This window comes from Narcine bancroftii, chromosome 4, assembly GCF_036971445.1.
Source record: "Narcine bancroftii isolate sNarBan1 chromosome 4, sNarBan1.hap1, whole genome shotgun sequence".
Taxonomy (NCBI): domain Eukaryota; kingdom Metazoa; phylum Chordata; class Chondrichthyes; order Torpediniformes; family Narcinidae; genus Narcine; species Narcine bancroftii.
Genome location: NC_091472.1, coordinates 210290336 through 210302702, shown reverse-complemented (window position 1 = coordinate 210302702; position 12367 = coordinate 210290336). Strand labels below are relative to the sequence as shown.

The window sequence follows — 12367 nt, the reverse complement described above, 5'->3', positions numbered from 1 at the left end:
AATGGGACGTTGGGCTTCATTAATAGGGGATTGAATTCAGGAGGAGATTTGCAACTCTACAAATCTCTGGTAAGAGTTTGTGTTCAGTTCTGGTCACCTCATTGTAGGAAGGGTGTGGAAGCTGGGGAGAGGGTGCAGAGGAGATTTACCAGAGTGTTAGCTGGATGGAAACAAGTCTTATGAGGCAAGGTTAGCAGAGCTGGGATTTTTCTCTTTGGAACATAGAAGGATGAGAGAAGACTTGATAGACAAACAAACACCAGAGGACATATGTACAGAGTTAAGGGAGAGAAGTTTAGGGGAGACATCAGGGGTAAGTATTTTCCACAGAGAGTTGTGAGTGCCTGGAATGTCTTGCTGGGGATGGTTGTGGAGGTTGCAACCATGGGAGCATTTAAGAGACTTTTAGACAGACATATGGATGATAGGAAAATAGAGGGTTATGGGGTAGGGAGGGTTTAGTACCATGTTTTGGAAGAAATATGTGGGTTGGCGCAACATCAAGGGCTGAAGGGCCTGTACTGAGCTGTATTCTAACGCAGCAAGTCACTCAGTGTCTAAAGGAAGCAAAGGGATCTCCTAAATGTTGGGCCTGTGCCCTTTGTCAAAGTCTAAGCAAAAAGCCAGCAGGAGCTGGAATGAAAATGGGGTGGGGGGGGGGAGAGAGGAGAGAAGTGAAAGGGGCAGGGGAGGAGCACAGGACAACAGGCAGGCAGTCGACATGGTGGGAGGGTGGATGTGATGAGAAGTGATGGGGTGTCGTGTTGGGGAGAGTCTTGGGTTCGGTTTGTCCACAGTGTGAAATATAAAGTGTTAACAATTACTACTCTGGAGACAGTCTTGGAGAACAGGTTCAGCTTTATTTTGAGTCTGCAGAGTCGGGTGTCCCTGATCTGGAGAGACACCGAAGGTTCAGAATCATCACTCTTTTGTACAGTCCCGCGCTCAACATCACCCCCCTTCATTTACCTTCTTCCAATCAGAATCCCAATACATTACAACATTTTCCTTTTCCCTTCCATCAATACAGGTATCACTCAGTTCCTCCCTCATACATCGCATTTTATGTTAATTAGTTCTTTCCCTCCTTAGGGCCATCTAAGTTAATATTCGTGTCTCTATTAAGCAAGCAGAGTGCTAACTATAGACTACCTTAGGTCACTGTACCAGTCTGAACCAGATCCTTGCATCCTTGGGGCTCCCGATAAGAAGAGGCCTACTAGCTAGTTTTCAAGCTCTCATCTACATTCTTTGCATTCCATCCCTTTTCACAGAATGGTACGAGTTTAGTCATCTTCAGCCATATTTCACAATTCCTCTCTTTTCTCTTTACCATGTATTTTTGATTAAACTGCATTATTGTTTACTTTTTGTTTCTTCAAATTGTTGTAACATGAGTTGAATTTATCGTTGTTCATTTGCCATGGGGTTTTTTAATACCATTTGCTTCGCTCCAGTAGCTGAGTAGATTAATCTGGTAATAACACATCATAGGATGGCCAATCCAATAAATAAACCCACTATAATCATTAAACCATATATTGCAACGTGCATTAACCATAGCCCCTAACCTCTAAAATTCCAATCTCCCCATGTCCAATCACCCCATACACCTTTTTGATATTTGTCTCCAGCCTCCCGGATTTTCTCTCTATACTTTTTAATATGGACCGCCAAATCCGAGATATTAGCTGATTCATTCAGGATGTGTGCAAAATTCAGAGCCAATTAAAGCACGTCCCCCCCTCTCTCTGCTAAAATAAAATCAAGGGCCATGCGATTTTGGAGGACTGCAAGTCAAATGGCAGCCATTTCTGTAGTTATTGCCCGGACTTGAGATTGGGCTTCCCCAAGCGCCAGGTCCGTAGCATTTACTAGTTCATCTAGGGTGGCTGCTAATTTTTGAATCTCATCCCCAGCTCATGCAGCTCCAAATGCCAGGAAAAATGTCTACATGAGACGATAGCCTTCAGTCACCCTTCTTTTGCTTTGTCCATGGGACAACACTAGTACAGGTAACTGGTTAAGAATACAGACATGGGGAAATAGTGGGTAACAACATCCAATCCAACCTTTAGGTGTACGGCTCAATTTAGACCTTTTGTCCGATTCCAACATTCCTTTTCCCTGGGTAACCATGAATAAATTCTACGTCTACACACCCAATATGTACCATTTACAGGCTGTGGAATTCGTGTGACAGTCCAATTCTGCATGCATTTGGAAACTTCTAGTTGGAATGGAGAAGATCAATTTATATTATAGAGGCAAGTTATATTCTTAAGTCCCTCCTCAAAAGGAAGCAACTCTCCAGACTGAGTAATTGCTGACCTTGTTGGTTTTGGTCATATAGACCACCCTTTGTATTTATCTTCAGTGGTTAGATCACTGTTGCTGGGCAAGGTATATATATCAAATAATTCGTGTAGGGAGAGAGGGACTACTACTAAGGAGACTCCTGACTTGCCATGGTGTATTTTTGCACATACCCAACTACCTGTTTCATTTTGGTTCTTAGCATAATTAGTACATAGAGAGATAAAAGAATTTTTAGGTTCAACATGCAAAACTATGATATGTATAAGTACAAATTGAGATAGTAAGCATAGAAGTTTCATTATTGTAGTTTTCTTTTCTGTCCATTTTACTCCTCTTTCTTTCCCTCTGCAGCTGGTGGTGGGTCCACTGGTACCTTTATTCTTGAAGCGTGTGTCCACCCCTTTTCCTTCGTTCGGACCGCTGTTTCTGTGGTGAACAGTACCAGATATGGTCCGTTGCACTGGGGCTGAAGATTTTCTTCTTTCCACGATTTGATCAGGACCAAGTCACCAGCATTCACAGAGTGGGAGGGCTCTGTGCCAGCAGACCCTTAGCTTTTAAATCTGCAAGAGAACGAGAGACTGCCAGTAAATAGTTCCTTAAAAAAACATCATTACTTTCAACTATAGGTATTGCTTCTACCCGCCTCAAATATGAGAGTCCAAATAACATCTCATAAGGGGAGATTCTAATGTCTTGTCGTGGGGCTGTCCAAATTCTGAGAAGAGCTATAGGTAAGCACTTGGTCTAGGGTTTTGTAATTGCCTTTTTAAAATGGCATTCATTCACTCCACTCTTCCCGAACTCTGTGGATGCCATGGTGTATGCAGCTTCCATTCTATCCCTAAGGCTTCACAGACCAGGCTGTGAATTTTAGAAGCGAAGTGCGTTCCCCGATCTGAATCGATGGACTCGGCTATTCCATATCAGGGTACAATTTGTTCCAGAATTATTGTTGCCACTGCTTGTGCAGTGGCATTTACGGGTGGGGAACACTTCGACCCATCTTGTGAAGTGGTCCATAGTAGAAATTTCCATCGCTGGACCTCAGGGAGTTTGGTGAAATCCACTTGTATCCGCTGAAACGGCTGGATTGCTAAAGGTTGTCCTCCTCCAGGCATAGCTTTTATAACTTTCTTATTAACCTTTAAACAGATCACACAGCGGTTCACTGTCTGTCTTGCTAGGGTATAGACTCCTCTGCAGGCGTAATTTCCCCAGTGGGAGCGTGAGTGGAGTTCCCCTAGTATCTGCTGGGTGATTTCTTTATTTAACAATTGTCTTCCATTGGGGAGCCACCATTTTCCATCTTCCTTCTCCTTTGCTCCCATCTTTTCCATTTGTTCTTCTTCATCCCTTTCTCTGTGAGGTATCAGAGTCATCATGTCCACTGTTCCTGATCGTGCCGCTTGTCGGGCCAGTTCATCAGCAATCTGATTTCCTCGGGCTTCTAGTGAGTTCGCCTTCTGATGTCCTGGTACATGTACTATGGCAATTCTTTCTGGTTTGATTAATGCTTCCAAAGTTTTTTCAATTAGTTGCTCATGAGCTCATTCTTTCCTCTTGCTGTTATCATCCCCTGTTCTTTCCAAATTTTCCCAAATATGTGTACCACTCCAAACGCACATTTCGAATCTGTATATATGGTACCTTCCTGACCTTTCAACAGTTCCAGGGCTCTCATTAGGGCATACAACTTGCAGGACTGAGCGGACCAGCTGGTGGGCAGACACCCAGTTTCCACCTCTGTTCCGGTAACTCCATCAACGATAAGTATATCCACTGTATCTCTTTCCATCTATACAGCTTGACAATCCATCTATGAAGGTCCATTGTCCTTCCGAGAGGGGCTCCTCTTCTAAGTCATCTTGACTTTTCGTTTGCAGCTCGACCACCTCGCTGCCCTGGTCCTCTTGTTCTTTATCTTCTCCTGACGAGTACAGGAACTGTGAAGGGTTCAGACTTTTATTCTTTCACTGGTACTGGCTGGAATTCCTCCTTTAGGGTTATTTTGAGTGGGGTTATTTGCAGTCCTCCCCTGTTTCCCTCTCTGGCCCAGACAATGTCCTGGATATCCTCTTCCCTCAACGCGTACAATTTCACCATTATACGTTCTTCCACTGGAGTGGTACCGACTCTTAATCTAATTTGCAGATCTCGTCCCATCAGATTCACCCCAGCTTGAGGAACCAGAATTAGGTCTTCAATTGCAACCCTGTCTTGATACTTCACACAGACCCACTTGATCAGATACCTTTAATTGTGGACTAGTGAATCTAACTTGCTATGGTATAACGTTTAATAATGATCTAGTGGCCTCTGTGTCCACCAGAAAAACGGCATCCTCTTTGTTTGGTCCCACCTGGAAGAAACCCCTGATACCTTTAATCCTCCCCAAAAGTCATCAGAGGGATAGCATCCCTTTCCCTCTTTAATTCGGGACATTCCTGTTTGAAATGTCCCACTATCCTACAATAGTAACACCCTGCCTGCTGGGGTTACCCAAAATTCAAGTACATCAACATAATAACAACTGGAACATTTCCATCGCTCAATTTCTCTATCAGAGGCGTCTCTCTGGTGGAGTCTAATCTCCTGGATGGAAGGTATAAGGCTCGTTGAGGAGGACTTGTGTTGAATTAAATCTTTGGGGTCCCAATCCTGATAACCCTTTAGATACTTTATCTGCTGCCTCATTAAGTTAAGAAATTACATCTTTATCATGGGTATGTGCTCAACTTTAAACTTGCAAACAAAATGGTATCTTGTGTGGCCCCTTTAAGAGTAGTCCTGGCTGTCTGTTCTGTGCTCTGTAGTATTCTGCACAAACTGGTTGCGTTATCGCTTCTTCTGGGCTTCCTGCCAATTTGCCTGGCTGGTATCTTATGTTTTTATGTTGAGTTCTCTCTGTCCTCACTGAGAACAGATTAATTTTTAAACTGTGCAAATGTAGACAAACATGTTTTAACAAAAGCTTCTAGAATTTTCCACAGACTTTAAATGTTAACTTCTTTGTTACAGTGGCCGGATGATTTATCATGGCTCTGGGTTTGAGCACTAACAGTATCCGAAAATACTTTGGGTATTGCTGGCTAGGGGTCTAGATACAGACAGATGATATGCTAGTGGTGGTCCTTAGGAGGTCCCTGAGGAGTACTCGGGGTCATTCGTCTCTCCCTCCTCCATCAGCGTTAGGACTCCTGTGCAGGAGGCTTATTCTTGCTTTTTTCTTTTCCTGATTTTTTCCTGTCCTGCTCCTTTCTATGTGCACATTCTTTCTGGAGGACATCCATAGGTTTACTGACCCACCTTCAGCCAGTTTTACAGCATTAGTTTGGCAACCTGCAAACCTATCTCTTTTTCTCATGTTTTTCCTGCCAGTCTGAGCTCTTCTGTCCTGCCTCCTCCAGCTCCGGGGCACAGGCCTCTACCCCTCCATCGGACTCTCTCACCTGTTGGTGTTCCTCGGGAGGGATATCACCAGCATCTGGTGATTCTCCCCTTCCCTGTGACTGTCATACGGCGGGGGCAGGATCCCAGGGAGGTACGTCTTCCTCCTCATTTTTCACAGCAACCTTAAACAATTCGGTCACCCGGATCCAACATGCTGCATAATCTGACTCCTCCAGTTCTGGAGGACTTCTTTCATTTACGAACAATTTTAATTTCTGACATATCCAATCTTCATCTGACCTAAGTCAGGGTCACCAAACCGAAGACCCCAGAATCGGAGTCTGAGGCCATTTATAATAACAGAACTTTATCATAATTTCCTTAGTCTTTCCCTGGGTCCTTCCCTGACCCCAGTTTCCTAACATCCACCCCAACGGACTATCAGGCGGAATGTCAATCCCGAGACCCCCACTCTGGATTCCCTTCTTCTCTCAGGTATTCTGAACACCCATATCCCTGTCAGATCACTCACTCCTGACAGAATCCCGTTCGCCCGAGTAGTACTTAATAGTCAATTTTTCTTACCCGGGTCTTGTACACGAGAGTTGCCCCGACCCTTCTACTGTTCCATTAGCTTCCCTAGGTCCTGTTCTCCAGAGTCTCCTGTCCAGATATCACTCGCTCAAACTGCTGAGCGATTTGAAATTAGAGACCACTGAAATCAATGGGGTGCACCTTCTCGTTCTTCGATAGCCAGTCACCAAGCGTTGAGAATTGAGGATCCCGGACGATCCCCCAAGCTTGTGAAATATAAAGTGTTCACAATCACTACTCTGGAGACAAAGTCTTGGAGAACAGGTTATTTCGAGTCTGCAGAGTCGGGTGTCCCTGATCTGGAGAGATACCGAAGGTTCAGAATCATCACTCTTTTGTACAGTCCCGCGCTCAACATCACCCCACCTTCATTTACCTTCTTCCAATTAGAATCCCAATACATTACAACATTCTCCTTTTCCCTTCCATCAATACAGGTATCACGCAGTTCCTCCCTCATCATACATCACATGTTATGTTAATTAGTTCATTTCCTCCTTAGGGCTGTCTAAGTTAATATTCATGTCTCTATTATATACTCATGTACCAGCCTGAACCAGATCCTTGCATCCTTGGGGCTCCCGATAAGAAGAGGCTTACTAGCTTCTATTGTCTTGTTTTCAAGCTCTCATCTACATTCTTTGCATTCCATCCCTTTTCACAGAATGGTGCAAGTTTAGACATCTTCAACCATATTTCACAACAGGACAACAGGCAGGAGGTGGACATGGTGGAAGGGCGGAGAGGAAGAAGAAGAAGTGTTGGGGAGAGACTCTGGTTTGGTGGGTTCACAGGACAACAGGTGGACATGGTGGGAGGGCAGAGAGGGAGAAGCAAAGATGTGATGTGGTGTCGTGTTTGGAGAGTCTCAGGTTCGGTCGGTTCCCAGACTAGTCTGGGCACAAGTGTTACAATTTGGTGACGTGTTATTACACCACTTGGTCACCAGGGGTCATCCCGGTGACCTTATATATAAAGCAGTCCCAGAGCTACAGTCTAGCCTTCCAGGTTTGTCTTGCAGAGAGCCAAGACCTCTTCGTGTACATATTAGTTTATTAAAGCTGTCTTATTAACTGCTGTTGTGGTTATTGTCAGTACAATTTAATTAACTAATATGATAGCTTCTAGGATGGAAGCTGCTTCTACTCCAACACGCATTCCCGACCACCTGGAGACTCTTCCTGAGTAATGGAATCCGGGGACGACTAGCACGCAGATGCTTCCGAGGACAGAGATGATGAGTAACCACTGTACTGGAATCATGGTGGAATGCAGGGAAGACCACAGAAGTACGATAGGGCAGGTAAAAAATGGCCAAGAGCCCTGCCTGACTGTGGGTTCGCCGGTACAGGTGCTGCCGATCCTAAACCCCGGTCCGATCAGAAAGGGGCCACTACAAGTGCAGGTGGAAGGATCTCCACAAGTCGTGCTCCATGTATGTGCAGAATTCCCAACCAGTCCAGAGCCAGGGAAAGCAGACACCGCTACCGTCACTCCCCCAGCAGCAGTTTCCCCAGTACCATGGAGACCTGATGCTACCGCTGGGATTCCCCCTAAGCCCGCTGCAAATATCCCAAAGCCAGAGACTCAGCCAACAGCCTCAAGTACCCAGGTTACTCCTCCAGCAGACACAAGCCCCACAGAGGCTCAGCCAGCAGCTCCCATTACCCCAGGGTCTACCCTTGTTACACTTAAGGGACCAGAGTCTGCGGCCAGACAGGCTGGAGCTCAACCCCAGAAATCCCGGAGCCGGCACGCACTTCGGCCGCTGGCAGAGATGCTTTCTGAATTTCATGAAGGGTGCTGAGGCATCGGATAAAGAGCTATTAATGCTGCTGTTACCCCAGCTGGGAGACCACCCTTACTCCCTTATACAGGATGCCAGATCCTACCAAGAGGTAATGAGCATTTTACAGAGGCATTACAGTAAGTGGCATAGTGAACTCCACTCCCGGTATAGACTCATGACCAGGTCACAACAAGTAGGGGAGCATGCCAGAGACTTTATTCAGAGAAAGACCTGGCGAGAGGCTGCAACTTTAAAGTAGTATCAGCTCAGGAGTATGCTGAGGACCTTATTAGGGACAGAATTGTTGCGGGCATACGGTCCACTGAGACGAGACATTGATTTCTCAAGAAAAGAATGGTGGGGCTAGATGAGGCAGAGACTATTGCAGAAGCTTTGGAAAGCACCAGGAAAGAATTGGAGGAGCACTCACAGGACCCTGGGGCTGGGACAAACGTCACACTGCTGAATTCTCTAGCCCCACGAAAAGAAAAGTATGCTGCCTCACAGGAATTCACAGCAGCAGCAGAACACCTTGAAGCATCCCAAGTGCTTTTTCTGTGGACAAAGTAATCACCCCAGAGCCCTCTGCCCTGCCAGAGAAAATGTTTGTTCCAACTGTGGAAAACGAGGGTATTATGCAAAAGTCTGCAGAAGCCCCAAGGCCACAGCCAAGGTCCATTCTCATGCTAATGAGAGGTGGGAAAGCTTTTCTTTCTCTACAGAAAAACAGAAGAAGAATGCCAATGTGCAGCCGGCCATCTTGGACAAATGCTACAAAGCAGAGGACACAGTTTTCAGGAGATGAATATGATGCCGAGTACTATCGGATGGAAGGACAAACCAGACTTGCTTCCCTACGCATGAATCATAGGAACATAGGAAGTAGGAACAGGAGTAGGCCAAAAATGGCCCATCGAGCCTGCTCCGCCATTCAATACGATCATGGCTGATCTAATTTATGACCTAACTCCACCTACCTGCCTTCTCCCCATATCCCCTAATTCCTCTATCATGTAAAAATTTATCTAACCGAATTTTAAATATGTTTAATAAGGCAGCCTCAACCACTTCCCTGGTTAGAGAATTTCAAACATTTACTACTCTCTGGTAAAAACTATTTTTCCTCATCTCCGTCCTAAATCTACTCACCCGAATCTTGAGACTGTGTCCTCTCATTTTAGTTTCCCCGGCCAGCTCAAAAAACCTTCCTACATCTATCCAATTGTTAGAAATAGAAGTACCTTAACAGAAATTGCTCGAGACAAAAATTGAGAACAAAGAACATTTATTATAACAACAATGCAAAGTTGGGTGCTTCCCCTTACCCTGGGAATACACACACACACTGGGGCTCACCCAACTTTTATACAGTGAATTTGAGTATAGTAATACTTTCCCCCTTACATTCTTCTGCCTCCTGGATGGGTTTGGCATTAGGCAATCCTACCTGCCTACGTGCTGTTTCGGTGACTTGGAGGACCGGGGGGGGGGGGGGGGGGTATCCTGTCGGTGTCCCTTCATGTTATTATCCTCATTGTCCTTATTCACAACCCTGCCCTTGTCCCCATTCACACCTTTCCGACTCTCAGAGCTACAGTCTCTTCATATGCAGAGTTCACTAATCCTGTCTAGGGTTTACTAATTTAATATATATAACTTGGTACATCCGTGTAAGGCTTACTAATTAAATATGTAGAACTTGGCACTTCTTTCTAGGGCTAGGAGACCCTTATCTCACCCAGACTACCTCTACTTCCTACATTCTATTATTCCTTGCCTCTCCTTATCTTATTCATATGGTGGGCTCACTGATCCTGTCGAAAGGACTAGAAGGTTCTTATCTTACATAGGCTGACTCTGCTTCCTGCATCCTAATTTCCATGCTTAGCCTGTTCATACTGGTTTAATCCATCACTCCATGTGTCTGTACTAGTTTCCCGATCTTTCATATTTTCATGTCAAGTTTACACATCTCTCACACTATCCATACCCTTCATAATCCTATATGTTTCCATAAGATCTCCTCTCATTCTTCTGAACTCCAGCGAATACAATCCTAGATGATTTAATCTTCCATCATAAGTCAACCCCTTCATCCCAGGGATCAACCTAGTAAACCTCCTCTGGACCATCTCCAAAGCCAATATATCCTTCCTCAAATATGGAGAACAGAACTGGACACAGTACTACAGGTGCGGTCTCACCAGTACCTTATACAGTTGCAACATTACCTCCCTACTCCTGAATTCAATTCCTCGAGCGATGAAGGCCAACATTCCATTTGCCTTCTTAATAACCTGCTGCACCTGCAACCTAACATTTTGTGATTCATGCACAAGCACTCCCAAGTCCCTCTACACAACAGCATGCTGTAGTATTTCACCCTTTAAATAATATTCAGCTCTTTTATTTTTCTTGCCAAAGTGGATAACGTCACACTTACTAACATTGTATTCCATCTGCCAGACCTTTGCCCACTCATGCAGCTTAACTATATCCTTCTGCAGACTCTCCCCATCCTCATTACAATTTGCTCTTCCACTCAGTTTGGTGTCATCCGCAAACTTGGCTACACCACATTTTGTCCCCTCCTCCAAGTCATCAATGTAAATGATGAACAGTTGTGGGCCTAACACTGACCCCTTACCACTCTCTGCCAACCTGAAAAACTCCCATTTATCCCGACTCTCTGCCTCCTGTCAGACAACCAATTTTCAATCCAGGCCAATATACTTCCCCGGATGAGAGGACACAGTCTCTTGTGCGGCACCTTATCAAACGCTTTCTGGAAATCCAAATATACATCAACCTGTTCCCCTCTATCCACTGCACCCATTATATCGTCAAAGAATCCTAACAAGTTTGTCAAACAAGATCTTCCCTTTCTAAAACCATGCTGCGTCTGCCTGATTGAACCCTTACGTTCCAAAAGTTTCACTATTTCATCTTTAATGATGGCTTCAAGCATTTTTCCAACTACAAACGTCAAGCTAATTGGCCGATAATTTCCAGTCTTCTGCCTACATCCCTTCTTAAAAAGTGGCATGACATTTGCTGTCTTCCAGTCTGCCGGGACCTGCCAAGAATCCAAGGAATTTTGGTATATGACCACCAATGCATCAACTATAACTTCTGCCATTTCCTTCAGAACCCTTGGATGCATATCATCAGGACCAGATGATTTGTCTGGCTTTAGTCCCATTAGTTTCTCCATCACTACTTCCTTTGTAACAACTATTTTATCAAAGCCCTCCCCAACATTCGCATCCTTAACACTGCACTTGGGCATGCTGGACGTGTCTTCCACTGTGAAGACTGACACAAAATATTTGTTTAATGCCTCGGCCATTTCCTCATTTTTTGCTACCAGTTTTCCTTTCTCATCCTCCAAGGGTCCTATGTTAACTCTGGCCACCCATTTTATATATTTATAAAATTTTTTGCTTTCTGTTTTTATATTTTGTGCCAATTTACTTTCATAATCCTTTTTCCCATTTCTTATTACCCGCTTTGTAACCCCTTGTTGTCTCTTAAAGTTTTCCCAATCTTCCAGTTTCCCACTGCTCTTTGCAGCTTTGTACACCTGCACCTTCAATTTTATACTCTCCTTTATTTCCTTTGTTAATCACGGTTGATTTTTCCCTCTCTTGCTGCCCTTTTTCCTGACTGGAATATATTTTTGTTGAGCATTACAAAATATTTCTTTGAAAATCTTCCACTGTTCCTCAACTGTTTCATCAATTAGCCTGCTCCCAGTCCACTCTGCCCAATTCCTCCCTCATCCTATGGTAGTCATCCCTGTTTAAGCATAACATATTAGTTTTAGATCTAACTATTTCCCCTTCCATCTGAATGAGAAATTCAATTATATTTCCCAGATGGTCTCTGACTATTACATCATTTACTCTACCTATCTCATTGCACAACACTAGATCCAGGAGAGCATTTTCTCTTGTGGGTTCCTTAACATGCTGCTCAAGAAAGCTATCGCGGATGCATTCTATGAAGTCCTCTTCTAGACTCCCATGACCAACTTGATTTTTCCAATCTATGTGGAAGTTAAAGTCCCCCATGACTACTGCCATATCATTATTAAATGCCTCACTTATCTCTATTTATTTCCTGTGCCACTAAACTATTGTTATTTGGTGGGTGATAGATAACACCCACCAATAATTTTTTCCCTTTGTTATTCTTTATCTCTACCCAAATGGACTCAACATTATGCTCTTTAGATCTCATTATGCCTGGAGCTCATCTTTGATTAAGAGT

The 12367-nt window shown here is 44.3% G+C and overlaps 1 pseudogene; it reads right to left on the bottom strand.

The window, feature by feature from the left end:
• Positions 1-852: 852 nt before the first annotated feature.
• Positions 853-12367, bottom strand: part of LOC138761562 (zinc finger protein 420-like) — a 162930-nt pseudogene continuing 151415 nt past the window's right edge.